Raw genomic sequence first — 17,286 nt, forward strand, 5'->3', positions numbered from 1 at the left:
TCTCCTTAATCTACCATCGACCCTTCTTCTCAGCTTTGGGAATCATCCCACTAGTCAGGACTGCAGTAAATGTAAATGAGTGTATTCAATGTTGCAGAATCCCCCCTCCCATGTACACACACACACACACACACACACACACACACACACAATACAGGATAGGCTTAAACAAGCTTCTTCTCAGTTCCCTCCCCTTGCCCTTTTCCTTCCTTACGTTCATTGTTGAAGGCCCTTAAACATTAGGGCTTATCTAGTGGGCTTCTACCTTCAGAGGGCAAGAAAAAGCTAAGGTTGTGATGTCTGCTGGCTGCCCTTATACCCGAGCATACTGATGTCGATCAGGTCATCCACCGGATGTTGAAGAGAGATTTTTCTCTGGTAGTTGGGCTGGCCAAAGGGCTTCCACAGTGTGAAATCCCACTAGTCAGGATGGCAACAGTGAATACACTTGAACATCTAAATTTATGGTAAGTATACAGAACTGTACTTCCTGCCTTCACAGATTGGGAAAGGTTTTTATTCAAGGATTATCTGTCTTTCCTAAAGCAGTTTGTGATGGTGCCCATCAAAGTGCTGTCATTTCACAATGTGTTACCTCCCCTTCCTCATTTAAGTTTTCTGTTAACACTAGGTTTAAAAGATGCTTATCACATCCAGATTTCAGGCATTTCTTAAGGTTTTAAAACCAAGAAAAAAATGAACTTTAAAATCACAAAATGCAGCACAGGCACTCTGTGGTTGAACAGTACATGTCTGATGTCTCTGGTAATCCAAAGTAAATTTTGTTCACAAAGAATAAGTGCTTTCATTTTGAAAAACCAAAACTTCATCAGATAATTAGTACAAATCCACACAACATTTGAAGCTCTGCGTAGTCCCATGACAGCTTTCCGCCAAAAAAAAAAATAAAATAAAGCTACAGTGTATCAAATAGACAGGTTAAGTTTCCGTAAGATTCAGAGAGAACTACCTGAACGATACAGGTAAAATATAAAACATAAGTAATTCACAATGAATGTGTGCATATAAAATTATATGCAAAGCAAATCACAAGTAATAAATGCCTATCATCTATAATAGACTTTTAATATCAGTAAATGTGCAATGAATGTCATGCCATTAATACCTGGGGGGCAGTTAGCTTTCAAATGTAATTGCCAAGTTAATTCTTTTTTCTCCAACTTCAAGCCCCAAGGTCTGCCTTGCAAGTTTTTTTCCAAGCTGTTCAACAATAACAAACTTAAAATAGTGGCCCGGATGAGATGAGTGTTAACATGTTTAGCAAGAGCTATTTTATTCTTCATGTCATATAAATGTTCATGTGTACAGTCCTTCAAGCATCTTTTCATTTTCCTGATGTAAAAACATGCGTAGGATTGGCAACAGGCAATGTACACCACCCCTTTTGATGCACAAGTATATTTTCCATACATATTAATAACCCATCCATTAACATTGACCTTGTTGCCCACAAAAGTATGCTTGCAATAATTACATCCAAAGCATCTAAACATAGCTCTATTGCTCTGTATTAACAATTGTTTGTTTAATGCAATTCATTTGAAAGCTAACTACCCACCAGGCAGTCATATTAATGGTATGACTTCCATTGCATGTTTACAGAAATTAAAAGCCTATTACTTATGATTTGTTTTAAATATTTATACACACATTCATTGTGAATTACACATGTTTTATATTTTAACTGCATTGTTCAGGTAGTTTTCATGACTTGCCCCCATTGAATCTTATGGAAGTTTAACCTGCCTATTTAATATGCTGTAGCTTTAAATTTTTATGGGCCAAAAGTTGTCATGTGACTACTCAGTTTTAAATATTCTGTGATTTTTTTTACTATCTGATGAAGGTTTGTTTTTTCAAAATAAAAGCACTTATTCTTTGTGAATAAATTTTACTTTGATTACCAGAGGCGTGTTCTGTTAAACCACCAAGTGCCCATGCTGCATTTTGTGATTTCTTAAGGTTTTGTGCATCTGTATCACATTATCCATTCTCTGCCTTACCCTTTGGAACATCCGTTACCCCAAGAGTGTTCGCAAACTGTCTATCTCCAGTAATGGATCATTGCATGCTACAGGGTATCCACATTTTTCTATATTTAGATGACTTGCTTATCTTTGCAGGGTCTTTTTCTGAGTGTCAGGAGTCATCCTGTTGAGTGAGAGAGCATCTTACACAAGCTGTGATTCCTAAAGAACATTCAGAAGTCTTTTTTGACTCCATCACCCAGGATTGTGTTCCCGGGGTGTCAACTAGGCACAAAGAGCTTTTCTACCACAGGAAAATATAGCTCTATATCTAGATCTTTTTTCTAGGGTTTTCTACTCAGAATTTGGTATCTTTATGGGAATACCTCAGGATTTTGGGTCTGTTGAAGTCTGGGATTCTCATGGTACCCTTGACAAGACTCCACATGAGAAAGATACAGTGGTATCTGAAGTCCCAGCACCAACACCTACTGTCTTTTCAAATTCCAGTTCTGGGACTTGTCAGAAGAGAAATCACTTTGTGGAGACAACAAATATCCCTAAATTTAGGTCTCCACTACTCCCCTACAAAACAGTCCATCACCACAGATGTTTTGTATTTTCTTTGGGGAGCAGTATCAGGAGAGATAAAAGTGCATGGTGTTTTGGACACAATGAACAGACACAAGCACATATATAAAAGAGATGTTTGCTTTAATCAAGGCACTCAACTTTAATTCATCTTTGGTCCCCTAGACCACTTCAAGTTGTTAAAGATAATACCACAGCCATATGGTACATCAACAAGTAAGGTTGAGCCAGGTCTTATCCCCTTTGCAGACTAGCCACATTGGCTTGGAAAATACAACACAGCCTGTGAGAGCAAACTGTGTGGCAGACAAGCTGATCAGGATAAAGACAGATACTCATGAATGGAAACTAGGTCTGGGAGTCTTCCAGTATTTGATCCATCTGTGGAACTCCTCAAGTAGACCTTTTTGCCTCCATTCTGAACAGTCAGCTGGAAATATTCTGCTCCAGGAATCCATGCAAGAAGGCCTGGAAGACAGATGCAATTTGCATTCCTGTATGTTTTTCTACACCTTTCCACTAATATCGAAGGTATTTCTGAGGATTCAGAAGGAATCCCCCAAGATCATTGTGGTGACTCCCTTCTGAACCAGGCAAAAGTGGATCTTCTTTCTTTCTTTTTGAAATGGTCAGCAGCAATCACCACAAGCTTCCATACAGAATGGGTCTACTCAAATAAGAATAGGGGTGTTTGATGTACCCCAACCCAGTTCAACGTCAACTGACCGTCTGAATGATAGGGCCTTAATTCATTTTAGGCATCTATTTATTGAGGACACGCAGTAGGTATTAATGATGGCAAGAAAACCTGCTACTCGAATACCTTTTCCATTTGCTATCATGATTTTCTAGTTGGTGCTGGCAGCATAACCAGCACCCTTTAGGGGTTAATGTTTCTCTTGTTTTACAGTATTTGTGTGAGCTACTATCCTGTTGCCTCTCTTACTCCTCCATTAAGGTTTATTTGTCAGCCATTTCAGCATGCCTGTCCATAGATCCCTTCCTTTCAATGCATTCTTGTCAAAATGTTTTTGAAAAGGGTTTTGCATAGGAGACACCAAGAAAAACTGTGGCTCTTCCCTGGGATCATAATTTTCTATTAGAGAAGCTAACACGTACTCCATTTGAACCAGCTCATCAGGCTTGCTTGAGGTTGCTAACATGGAAAACTATTTTGCTGATTGCTCTGACCTCTGCAAGAAGAGTATCTGAGTTGCAAGGTCTTATAGCAAGTCAACATTATATTATTTTCTTCATAGACAAGATTTCTTTGAGAACTAATCCATCTTTTATGCCTAAAGTGGCATTCAAGTTTACTTTAAGCCAATGTTTCCATCTCCCCATTTTCTTTCCTGAACTGAAAAATTAGAGAGGAAGGGTATTCCAAAGATATTCCATACTTTGGATGTCTACAGACAACTTGAGTACTATCTTTTCAGAACCTAATCTTTCTGATCAGTTGTTCATTTCTTGTGAATCTAAGAAGGGGACAATCTGTATTTAAATAAACTTTCTAAATGGTTGTCTCAGGCTGTTATTACATTTTGTTTTCTCACCATAACAAAACCATTCCAGGTAGGATCAAGGCTTACTTTGCCAGATGTTCTTAGTGTTTCACTGTTGTAGTCATTACATTTGGGTTATCTGCTTGCAGGTAGCCCTCAGCTGTCCCTTCTTCCATGACATCAGGTTGTCAGGGGTATAAAACATGCAGCCAATGCCATTGCATCAGTCTTTCTTGCCGTGCGGTGCCCGAAGCGGAAACAGTTCGCAAGTGCCGGTCGGCCGACTCCTGAAATTTTCGTTTTTGAGTTTCAGAACCGAAGTCTTCAACTAAAGCTAAGTACCCTGTTGGGAAAACTTTTTCTTGCTCCTTACAGAGGGGAAGGCTATTTGAAAGCAAACCATTTCTAAATGGATAGGCCATTGCATTCATTTCTGCTATAAGCACTATGGAAAACATATCCCCCAGGGGATCAGACCTCACTCCACCAGGGCTGCATCTACCTCTACAGCCTTTCTCAGAGACGTCCTTGCCAGGGACATCCTAGAAGCTGCTACCTGGAGTTCTGTACATACTTTCACCAAGCATAATCATTTGCCAATTTTCTCTAAATCCAGAGCTGGCTTTGCCACTGCAGTCTTGCAGGGCCTTATAGCTGGTCCTGATGCTATCTACATTCCTCCTCCCAGCCATAGCTTTGGGAATCTACCCAAATGTAATGACTGCAACAGTGAAACATGAAGAACATAGTACAGTTGTGTACACTTACCATAAATATAGATGTTCGAGTGTATTCACTGTTGCAGTACTGGTTACCCTCCCTCCAGCCCCCTAACTTCTTTCTGCTGTACCTCTACTTTCCTTTACTATGCTTAAAAGCCTTTTTGGTCTATTTGCTTTTTTGTTGGAGGTATATCATTGTACTTTAATATTTAATTGCTCCCCATTAGGGGGGCACCTGACATCTAGGGCAAGAAAAACTGATGTAATGGCGTCGGCTGTATGTTTTATACTCCTGACAACCTGACGTCATGGAAGAAGAGACAGCAACCGACACAGGACCCAAGACTTTGTAAATCAGGCTGACTGAGGGCTACCTGCAAGCAGATAAACCATATGTAATGACTGCAACAGTGAATACACTCGAACATCTACATTTATGGTAAGTGTACACAACTGTACTTTCCTTGGCTTCATCTAAGCTTTTTGGAAAGGGTTGGATTCTAGAAGTATTCTTGAAGCAGAAACTTGGTCCTCTATTCATATGTATACAAGGTATTACAAGCTTGATTCCTTCTCTAGGTTTTGATCAGGTTTTGCTATGACCATTCTCCAGGAGCTCCTTGACCTTTCTCCTTATACTTCTCAAATGTAGTAAACTAGAGTAATTTACCTATATAGCTAAGGTTACTGCAGTAGTAATCAATATGATGAATATAGTACAGCTGTGTAAGTAAACTCACCATAATAATAGATGTTTAAATGATCATTGCTGCAGTAGCCACTCCCCCCATTTCCCTTTTTTCTGTTGGTGTGCTGTTGATGCCAGGGGGTGGACATTTATTTTTATTTAAATGATCATTGCTGCAGTAGCCACTCCCTCCATTTCCCTTGGGGTTTTTTTGGTGTGTTGTTGATGCCAGGGGGTGGACATTTATTTTTATTGTTCCTAGCATTGTCCTGTCAGGGTTCAACCTCCCCACTCTCTTTCTTCGCATGAATGCTCTAAAGGACTTGGCACCCTGAAGCTTTAGAAGTTGGAAGGCTGTTATATCCTTGGCAGGATATAACCCATGTAGCTTAGGCTACCGCACCAGTGATCATTTGAACATCTGTTGTTATGGTAAGTTTACTTACACAACTGTAGTTTTACACAGCAGTAAGTACAGAGAGTGTGGAATGTTCTGGTAGTACTTTTTCAAGAATAGTCTTTATACATTGATATAATAAGCCCAAAGATGCAGTAGGTATGTTGTTGAACCTCCAAATTAGCTGCAGGTGTTTGCAGGAGGCAGTATTGTATGAATGAGTGAGTGTATGTGTGTATATGCATGTGCATATTGCAGTGAACTGGCATCCTTTCCAGGTTTCATTTCTGTGCCTTGTACCCAATGAGTGCAGACTTGAATTGTATAAGTCAATAAATATGAACAATTTACTGTTCCCACTTTGTCTGCTTATTATTAAACCAAGTCTTTAAATGAATGTCCCATTCAAGCATGTAATTCTCAAACTTTCAGACACATTGGCTACAAGTTGAAAGGGAAAAATCAGCCTCTTAGTATGGAAGGGTATTCAACATTTATAATTTTAAAATAAAGTTTTGTAAAGCTACAACTTATTTGCAGTTTCTTTTGTAGTATTAGTTGGTCCATTCTTTCCTTGTTAGGGAATGCCATTTTTTTTCACATAGGATACAGAAAACCTCTCTGTCACCTCTCACCTGGTTTGTTTGTTTAGAGAATACTTTTTTCTGTGATGATTTTTTTTTTAATAAAAATACTCTGGAAGAGTAAAAAACAGAATCCATGTTCCCAATCAATATGTAGGCTTGTTCATTCTTAACGTTAGAGGACATACAAACATTGCCTCCTTCTCTCTGGTGGATAAAAATCTGTCCAACTTCATTCAGTAAATCATTGTTTTCATTCACAGTGTTAGATGATGAAATGTATTCTTGAGATGTATTCAAAAATGATAAACTTGCCAGTTTGCTGTGTCATCCTCGTCATTATTATAACCACATACCATCCTCTCTTCTGTAGTCTTGACTTCGTATTGAAATGACTTTCATTATCCGCATGACTACCTGGAGTATACCAACCATTTTACCTGCAAGTGATAAACCACTTACTCAAGAGTACAAAGCCTGGTACCTGACACAGCCTAGACACCGATCACAAAGGACTCTGAGAATATTTGCTATGTGAACTTCTATCCTCAGTGCCACACAGGCAGACAATTCCTAGCAATATATACCTAGGCTTCATGTACCTCAGTTCCTGCCTGGTAACCTTTCTCTCTGTTCCCACATTCCGTGCATTTGGACACCCACCCATTTTTCTCAGCTGACATGAAACCACCACTACTTATATATATATATATATATATATATAAAAGTAGGAGACCTAGCCAAGGTAGCACTGTTGGCCTTGTAGGGGGGAAGGCCATGTAAGGCTTCAGAACCTTTAGCATTTCTTTCTCCTTTTTCATGGTTGCTAATAAGTAGGCTGCATGTTTTACACCACTGTGTTGTGGGAGTTGTGGATAGTTAAGGTTATCTGCTAATGGGCATGTGAATACTAACGCTAAACATCTTATTCTAGCAACTTGCTAAGTTGATAAGAGCAATAGGTATTTCTGTCCCTGATTTTGAGTCAGTCTCTCGCTTTAGATTGGACTTGGGCAGTCATTCTGGTGGCAAGGGGTGAGAGGTATGGAGTTTATACTTTAGAGCATCAGGGTCAAATGGAACCCTGGAGCTGCTATTTGGAGGCTTAGCTAATGGTTGCAGGTGTTCCATTCATACCTCATTGTTCAATATAGTGAGAGAAACCAAGCTACAAGACAGGCAGAGAAATGCTGGCCAGGAGTAAAGTTAATGTAAGATGTTAAGGAGTCTGTGGGGGAATTATTTTTACCTGTTAATGGTCCACAATTAGACAGAACATTCAGGATATTGCATCAGGACATCAGATGGGAGTTATCCTGCATTGGCAGTTCCACAGGAGGGCTAGGGGCAGGACACAGACCCATGTAGAGTCATGTAGGGTAGTGAGGTTCTAGGGTTAAGTAACATTATAGTAACTATAAGACAAACAATGTTCTGGAAGGGGAAGCCAGAGAGTGGGAGAAGTGGGCCTTCCTTCCTCCCATTCAGGGCTAGAGTAGGTTTACAGAGGACAGTGATAACTCTAGGTTTGGCACTTATGGTCTTTCTTTTGTTTTCTCTTTTAGTGTAGTGGATTTCGTAGGACTAAGATAATTGAGGCTGCAGATCGTACATCAAGCAGAGGAGTTTTCTAGCTGGAGTGTGGCTGATCACAGCCTTCAGAGGAGGTTGTCTCAGAAACACCCCTAAGAAGAGGCAAAAGAAGAAGGGCACAGATGAGTGCCTATCCATGGAAACCTCCATGAAGTGTAGGATGAAGAACTGGAGGAATGAGAAAGGAGAAAATATAGTGACACTGGTGGAGCCACAAATGGTTTCAGGTAACAGTTTTATTGCTGAATTGGTGCAGTAGCAGGGCAGAATCAGGCACCAGATCAGCTGCTGCTATGTCTTGTCACAGGAGCTTAATATACAAATAATGGCTAGGTTGCAAGACTTACTGCAGGCAGAACAAGACAGTGGGGACCTGCTTAGGTTCAAGGATTGCAAAAATGACCTTGTGGACCACAGGCTGTTGGGGTAATGAGAACTTCCCTTCCTGATGGATGTGCAGCTTGGATCTGAAAGTCCAGGGATACTCAATCAGGGAAAACTAGGAGGGGTTTGCAAGGAGACAGTATTTTTTGAAAAGGCATAATGGTGTTTTTATCACACCACATATTCCATTAACAGTGAAGAAAAACATTTGCAATGAGAATATGTGGACGTTTTTGATTTGATAGATGTCAATGGGACACAAAAGATTGCATTGGCTGAGGCCTTGGGGATCAAGGAACTGACAGCGACATTGGCAACATTGAGTAAAAAAAGTACAGATAGGTTTAGAGCGAAGACCTTGCATAACTGGATGAGTAAAGATCAGTTCAACTCTAAAACCTGGGATAACTGGGTCTTGGAATTCATTTATTGATGGTGGTGATTTAAGAGAAAGAGCATCAGTGAGGCTTGCTCTTGTTGGCATACTTTTTGACAATCAGAGAAGCCTAGCAGTTGAGGAAGGTAATGCTTGGTTGTGGTATAATCAGAGATTTTGGAAATTTAAAGCAGCAGATAAATCAATGTGGTTGGAATGCAATGATTCTGACACTTAGCTGAGGATGATGTTGGATAGATAGGTGGAAAGGTTAGGGTCCCAGCTGAAGGAGGGGAAGGCAAGAGTAGATCCTTTTGGACTTTCAATCCAGGTAAGTGTGTTTGGCCCACTTGTAGGTTTGTGTTCTTCCATTGTGGTGGTCATCAAGGAGCATTGCAATGCTGGTGTAAGGAATGAAGAAGCTGTCCTGTGATGGCCAATAACAGACCAGGAGGATCAGGAGATATAGTTGTGAAGGGTCTGGGGCATTGTTTAAGGATGTAGGGTAACTTTGCCCTATCCTGCCCAGGCATTCCCCCTGTTAAAGTAGAAGTTTTGACAAAGCTCTTGAGGGAATTTCCAAATGAAGAGGAGGCTCTCCAACAGGCTTTTCAGAGAGTTTTGCTATTAAATTGCAGGTGGGGTGTTGCTTGTTGGTGTGTAGTAATCTGAAATAAATCAAGGGTAGAGAATCAGAGGCCCAGGCATTGGTAGATAAAGAAGTAAAGGCAGGTAAGGTATTGGGATAATTTGAGATCCCCCAATCCCCAATTCTTCTTGGGTTTCTCTGTTGTGGCTGGTTCTTAAATAGTGGCTTGGTAAATTGTCTTATTCATCATCTCTCTTTTCTGTAGGGTAGCTCAGTTAATGACTGCATCCACAACTGGGATATTAGGGTGCAATGTGCTTCACTGGTCAAAGTAGTGCAGGTGATTTGTGGTTTTGCTGACCCATGTTGGGCAAAACTCAACACTAAGTCAGCTTCTCATTTTCTCCCCAGTCAGGATCAAGGATGACCTTTTCTTGGTATGCACCTAATCAGGAAGTTTTATTTTGGCCATACCTATGGGCTGTACATTAGTTTGTGCCATTTTTGAGAAATTTAACACAATGTTACATTGGCATTGGGAATATTGTACAGTAGGTCTGTGTGTGGTGCAGTACTTAGATTACTGAAAAGGGCGTTCACCTTTTTGTGCAACTCTGTGATGAAGTTGAATTGCCCCTTGCAGAAAGTAAGTAGGAAGGGATATTAAAGGTTCTACCTTTCCTGATTTTTTGAAGTGGATGCTGAGCTAGGCTTCTTTCACCTGCAGATTGCGAAGCTAAGTAAATTGATGGTCAAGACTGCAGCATGATTAGCAAAGAGAAAGTTATGGTGAAAGGGTTGATGGTGGGGTTGGGGTTACTGAATTTTGCTTGTTGAGCAGTAGGGCCCATAGAGTGCTTTCATAAGGTTGCTGGCTAATTTGAGAGGATCCAGGTGTAAGCACCATCAGGTAGGTTAAGATATCTAAAATGGTCAAGGAGGTCATGTCCATTTGGGTATACTTCCTCCACCACTTTAAAGGAGTGTCCTTTTGGCAATGTGACTGCGTATCCTCTGAGAAGACACAGCTTTACAAGGATGCAGCTGGGGGTGGGGCTAGGTATGGGGACATATTTCAAGGTTGAGTGGTTTGCTGAAAGGTGGCCAGTGGAGTTGAAGAAAATGTAACCTTTTTGGAGCTAATTTCCATTTGGGTGGCTGTCATAGTTTGCCAAAAGGAACCAAGTCATTTTTCATTCTACTAATTTGGCCATAATCTAGAATTTGGTAAAAGATCAAACAAATACATGTTAGTGTAGGGTTGTTAAGGAGGTTTGTGCTGCATTGTCTAAGAATGAAACTGCCTGTTTCCGCTTAGCATATCCCCAGGCATGCTAGTGTACTTTCTGACCATCTCCCTCACTTCCATTTCCACAGGTTTCAGAAGTTGGTTCTCCAGTGGTAGTACTGGAGAAGGATTGGTAGGTGTAGCAGGGTGGTTAGTTCAGTAATCATGGGCTTTGGTGGCCGTTTCAGCAGAACTTGCAATTTGGTTATTTTCCTCACATTTGATAATCTGCTGCTGTTCCTTTTTTAAAGGGGGAAATAATTACTGTGTTGATAATTTCCACATGGCAAGCTTGACTTGTAGTATTAGTAAATGTTACAATGAACTTCTTGCAAAATTACTTAATCATGGGATCCATTCTGATTTGTTTATTTTTAAAGATTGGTTTAGAATGGGAATAATCCTGTATGTCTAATTTAGTTCATTTTTACCAGAATGTATGTGAGGTATTGAATGTGGTCTACCAGTGGATGTAGTGTATTTGGATCTTTCTAGAGCTTTGGATTCTTTTCCTCACAGTGAGATTATTAAGATGATGGATAATATAAAGGTAAACCATTAAGTACATTGTAAGGTGGATTATTAATTGGTTGACGTATAGCACTATTGGAGTTAAAGTGAGAAATGCTTTCTCAGAGGAGTCAGTAATCAGTGTTGGTGTACCTTGGGGGTCAGTTTTATTTGATCTATTTATAGCAGATTTTCTGACAGATGTCTGAGTGTGGAATACCACATTTATTGAGAAATCGTAAAATTGTATTGATTGTGAATTCAGATGATCAAGCTAGAATTCAGGGTTTGATAGTCAAATTATTTTTGTGACCCAAGAATACATCAGTTGAATTTTATGTTAAGAAAATTAAGGTATTACATTTTGTAGCTAATATTTTTTTCCACATGATGTGGCCCATACTGCTGGCAAACTCAGTTTAGGTCTCTCAGGAGGATCTGAGTATGAGATATCCATGTATTGAACATTGAAAGCTACTAGGGAAGTCTTGTAGTGCAGCTTTGGCTTCATTCACTGAATTTGTAGAGAGGGTCTCTACAGTGGACTGGAGATGGTCCATGCAGTTGTTGGCTAGGTATTTATTTTCCACTTGTGGTTTGGGTGAGGCAGTGAGAAATCTTAGTGTTCACTTGGCAGTGTTAAGTGTGACAGCTGGATGTTCAGAAGTTGGGGATTTTACTAAACATTGATGTATTCTTTCTATGTTGAAAGAGTGGGAGAAGGTGTGGGTCTGTCAGTAGATGTTAGGCTTCCATTGGGGAAGCACTTGCTAAGGTCATTGTTGAAAGGTTTTTATGTATTAGAAAGTTATGATAGATAAGTGTTATGGTCAGCATTGCCTGTTTTCCATGTACATATGGCCTTTGCATGTGAGTGAATTGTACAATCATGCCTCCATTTAAGATTCTCTCACTGAGATGGGAATGCTGATTTAGTTAAGTAGATCTAAAGCAGTCCAGGTCAGTAGCGGGTAGCAAGTAGTTCTACACAGACATATGGAGGCTCTGTTGTGTCTGGTGACTTGAGGGGTGGAATAGTGGAAATTATCAATAGAAATTCAATGGATTTGGTGTTTTAAGAATAGGATGGGAGGTCAGTGTCAGCAGGGCATTTTGTTTATATGCTTAGAAGAGCTTTGAGGTGTCAGAACATTGATGAATAGAGACATGCTACTCATTCATTTAGAATAAGTAGGTCATCTGATCTACCTGTGGAAGGGAAGTTGATCAAGGTCATAAGCAAGTAGGGAGATAGGCATCTAATGCCTTTCTCTTCATACATTTGATAAGGGGTTGGGATTAAGGTAGAGTTGTGGTAGGATTGTTTGATTTACAATTGGTTTTCTTTTACAGGTAAAAAGAAGATTGTTTTGTTGAGTTATTCCTTTATTGTTTTAGGCTGCTGAGTGAGTAGCAAGGAGGCCTGGCAGTGTTTCTCAAGACTTAAATCTTGTAGTCTGGGATGCCTTTTGCCATGGCTACAGTGATTTGCTTTGGACTCTGTTGGTGAGTGTGCTGAATAAGGTGCAGTCTGCGTGCTGTTTGCTCTATTTTTTAATAATATATTTAAGGGGTAACAATTTTGGGTGTCTTACTCAAGTGAAGGCTGCAGCCATAGATTATTAGGGATCTAATGCTAATTAGAGATTTTTTTTTCATTTTTTATTTGGTTTTAAAACAATAGATAAACAAATCAATTATAAAACAAACAACTATTTACACAGGTCCACAGTTAATCAATACATCAAAGTTATACATGTCAGCAACAGTCAATATTTTTTCATTTAAACAGAATTTTTGATTGTGGTACTGATTTGGTCTGTCATCATTCAGAGATTGTTTTGGAGGTTGCCAGTCAACTTTAAGGCAGTAGAGGTGGTGATGGTGTTTAACTGCAGGGTGGCCAGGGTAGGTTCTGTGTTAGGCTTCTTGGTGCTTGTGCACTGAGATTTTGTAGATAGGGACCAACTTTGGTTTACAAGTGACAGTTTTCACCTATGTGATATTGAGTTGGACTGTTTAATATGCATCTTTATTTTGTTCTTTAAGGATGTGGTAGCTCAAAGTTCTAGCAGTTGAAGTTTGTGATTAGTGAGTTATGATGGAAGGGGGTACAGGCTGGATTTGTTGCCTGGTGGGAGGAATAACGGATCCTGCATCCTGTAGAAAGAGGAAAGTCCTCATTTTCATCCAGTAGGCTTAGCTGAGTGAACAGTGGCTTGTGCACTGCTCTTGGAAGGAATCTGTAGTTTAGTGAACAGCGTTGTAGTGCTGCTAGTTTGGTTATGATATTGAGGTGAGGTTGCTGTGACGCTGCCCATACTTGGTGGTCCTGAAAGTTTTATGCTTCTGTTTGCTAGTATGTTAAGGTAAGTATTCTGCCATGTTGCCCATAATTGGTTTGAACATATGGCTAATATATGTTTTCATACTTGATTTAAATGAAGTTTACTGATGTTTTCTTTGGTTTGCAATAAAATTCTGCTTGTATTGTTTATATTTTTGTGTTTGTTTTGGGCATGGGGTTTAGGGACAAAATATGGGCTCTTTCTTCTTAAAATATTATTTCGTTCAAGCTTTTCTCTAAAACAGTTTACTAGCCAGTCAGTTCCCATCCCTTTAAAGTACTATCCAAAAGGAAAATTAAATTGAAATCACTCTGCCAGTTAGAAGTTAACAGTGCATTACAATTTTCAGTTAACATCGCTAACTCATCTAATTTTTTCTACCTCCTTCTCTAAAAACAATCTGTACAACATGCAAAGTATTAACCGTATTGCACAAAAACTGAATGCATAACAATGCAACAGTGTTCCTTGAGAGAGGTAGATGTGTACACACTCATCACAGGCACAGATACAACCATGACTGTAGCAGGAAATTGATGGCAATAATTCCTACTAAAGTAAAACATGGTATGTTGTATTTGTTGCTGTCACTTTCTTTTTCTTGCAGTATTTTATGCAAAAACTGGAGTAGCTATACTCATATTTATTCTTACTATTATTATTTAAATATAACTGTTGTCATGTTATCTCAAAATTCTTAAAGCTGGGGTTTTACAAGACTGCACTGTTGCTTGAAGACTCGCATGATGTTTTTCACTTGTCAGTAGTCCATTTTAAAACAAGTGTGAGATATGACAGCTTGGCATATGTGCAGGGAAATTGTCTGCTTTCTAAGTACTTTTCCATAGGGAAGATAAAGATTTAGCTTTTTGTTTACTGTCTTGAGAGCCCTACATGACAGCTTCACTTTGAGATTACTGTCAAATAAAAATGAATGGTATCCTCCCTCTCTGGTGGTTCAGGTTCATTTATATGATTGTTTCCCAAGTATATCAAAGTGGACAGTATAAAGAAACAATGAAAGTTGAAGGCTGGGTAGTAGCCGCAAGAGCTGAATGCAGAGGAAGGTAGCTAGAATAGTTGCTACTCAGTATCTATATATCTTTACTGCAAGTCAGTGGGTGTGAAAACTAGTAATTGTGATGGTGTCTGCTACTTGCCTTTATCTGCTCATGCATCAGAATCTTACCACTGGTTTGCCTTAAGATGTGTGACTCATAGAAGGGATCATCAGTTTCCCAATTTCCATGGAATAGACTAGCCATTCAAGAACATTTTTGGAGTTGTTGGTAGGGAGGAGGCAGAGTATATGTTGGGCAGAAATAGAATGTAGGAGGAAGTATATGTTGTAAAGAAATAGAATGGAGGAGGAGGAGTATACGTCGTGCAGAAATAGTATGGCCATGAGCAAGACATTTCCAGAATTAACATACTGGAGGAATGCATTGTACTGTTTGTTAATGCAGGATTTCCTTTCAGGATAATTATTACTGAGAGACCGGACTATTTCTAGATTAAAAAAAGAGAATGTTTGTAGACAGACAACTGAAGAAGAAATTATACCCATTACCTCATTTTTTACGCCTTTCATTCTTTAACAGGTGCCCAGGGGTTGACTCCTTCAGTGCCATTGGCGAAGAAAGGTTGTTCTCTATAGCATTCTTAAACATGATGCGAACAAGGGACGCACTTGGAGGTGCGAAGTACCTGCCTCCCGCCATCATTGCTCAACTTCATTTTGCCAATTCCGCTTGTGAGAAAAAAATAAAACAAAACAGCAGCATACTTCTTGAACTGGGGATGCTTGCTTTAGAGGAAATTCCATCTTTTTATTATGAAAGAACAATTTTGAAAATATATAGATATGCACATATATATATATAAAATATGTACATATGCACAATTTTTCATGTATGAACTTCACAGAAAATGATTATCGGTATATGTTTGTGTGTAAGATGGAACTTCGGATAACCTGAAACCAAGGAAAAATATTGTTATGTATCATCCCAAATATTAACTTGAGTACAGCTTGCTGTGCTATGATTTTGTGACAGTATTGTACTTCTTTTTGTGAGCGTTTATTTTTTTTTAATCCAAGTATTCATCTGTCTGTATATACAGTATGTAACAATATTGCTAATATTCTATACAACATACTCCCCTATAAGGCAGAGAGGTCAGACTGCCTGTGCTGTAAGACTACAGTACCTCCCCTTCACTTCCTGTATTGTCACACAAAATGCTTGAAGTAGGTAGTTGCATCTTTGCACTTCACAGAGGGGGCCACTGTACAGTGTGTGTTGTACATGCAGAAGTCGTATGTTTTAATGTTTTATTAATGCGGTAGACAGTCTCAGGAGCTGCATACAGTTTGTGTGTAATTGTTTACTACCATGCCATCTGAAGTGACTAACATTTCCAGTTACTTAGCTGCAAGCGTTTCTTTTCCCATATATTTACAAACAAATGTCCTTTTGCGAATATATATGTAATACAAGAGTTGTAGGTTGTTTGCTGGTGCTCAGGACTTTTTTTTTGACATTTTTCTTTCATCTTCCAAACTGATTTGTGTTATGTTTTACAGCTGAATGGAGATGCAACAGGTCAAGCCTACTGTTAATTAAGCGTATTTGCAATACTGTATCATTGAATTGGAAAATGCAGATTCATCCCCATTCTAGCCCCCATGTCTCTAATGAACAGAGGTCAACAGTAAGTAAATTAATCCCCAACTAATACACACACCCCACATAACCCTTAGCTACCTCCTTACTAACATATACCCCAGCATATAGGCACCAAAGACCAATAGGACAGAACTGGGTTGGGTTACACAGCTAGACTTGTAAAGACCCTGCTGGTCATTAGCCTAGTATAAACTTATGAGCTATTAATTTTTTTTTAGAGTGCAGCTTCCATTAGTTTAGGATGATGGCTTCAGTGATCATTCTTATTTATGTTAACACACTTAAATTATTCATACAAATAATTTCATGATATCTCCCTTACTTCTCCCTGTTTTGTGCTCTGTAGAAGGATTGGAGTAGCCAAGGCTGAAGTTCAAGTGGGATTTTGTTCAAACAGGAAACGGTCGGTATGTCTTCCATTTGTCTGTAAGGGAGAGAAGGTTTTGTGAAACTGTAATAAAATTGTTAGCACTAGTTATTGTAATCATTCACCAACCAGTACTGCTAATCTGTCTCCTCCTTACCCTAAAACTGCAAACTGATACCAAATTAGTTAATTTTAAACCTGGTCAGTATTCACATCACTGACTTTATATTTTCGTCTTCATTTGTTTTTTCACGTCCTATGTTGAGCTCCTACATAAGAGACAGAAAAAGACTGGATTTCAGGTATTAGAGTACAAGCAATGCAGAGAGCACAAGCAAAATAAAGCAGACCAAAAGCATGGCATACAGTATGTTATAGCTTGGTTAGCTGAACAGGTAAATGAAAGGACTGGTCATGTGGCCATGGTTCCATTCCTTTGCAGTCGCAGCAGCAGTTATCTTATAGAAAATGACAGGAGACATGCTGGCACAAATCCAAAGGGAAAAAAAACAAGTATCAATCGGGGTGGGGGGGGGGGGTTCAGGAGCACTGTCAGATTTTTCAGGCCATTTTATTGCTGTTATAGAAAAAAATCCTCCTCTTAGCTGAAATCTTTTGCTATGATAAAAAGTAGTTAACTACAAATCAGTGGATATGTTAGCATTA

General features: G+C 39.3%; 1 protein-coding gene across 2 annotated transcripts in view; it reads left to right on the forward strand.

Moving 5' to 3' along the window:
* NCS1 (neuronal calcium sensor 1) overlaps positions 1-16,970 on the forward strand; it is a 1,842,585-nt gene extending 1,825,615 nt beyond the window's left edge. For both annotated transcript variants that reach the window (XM_044058472.1, XM_044058473.1), the window contains one exon: positions 15,165-16,970. The gene's annotated coding sequence lies outside the window, so the exon portion shown is untranslated. The remainder of the gene's footprint in view (positions 1-15,164) is intronic.
* The last annotated feature ends 316 nt before the right edge of the window (positions 16,971-17,286 follow it).

This window comes from Protopterus annectens, chromosome 16.part0 (assembly GCF_019279795.1).
Source record: "Protopterus annectens isolate FY-2018-M chromosome 16.part0, PAN1.0, whole genome shotgun sequence".
NCBI lineage: Eukaryota > Metazoa > Chordata > Ceratodontiformes > Protopteridae > Protopterus > Protopterus annectens.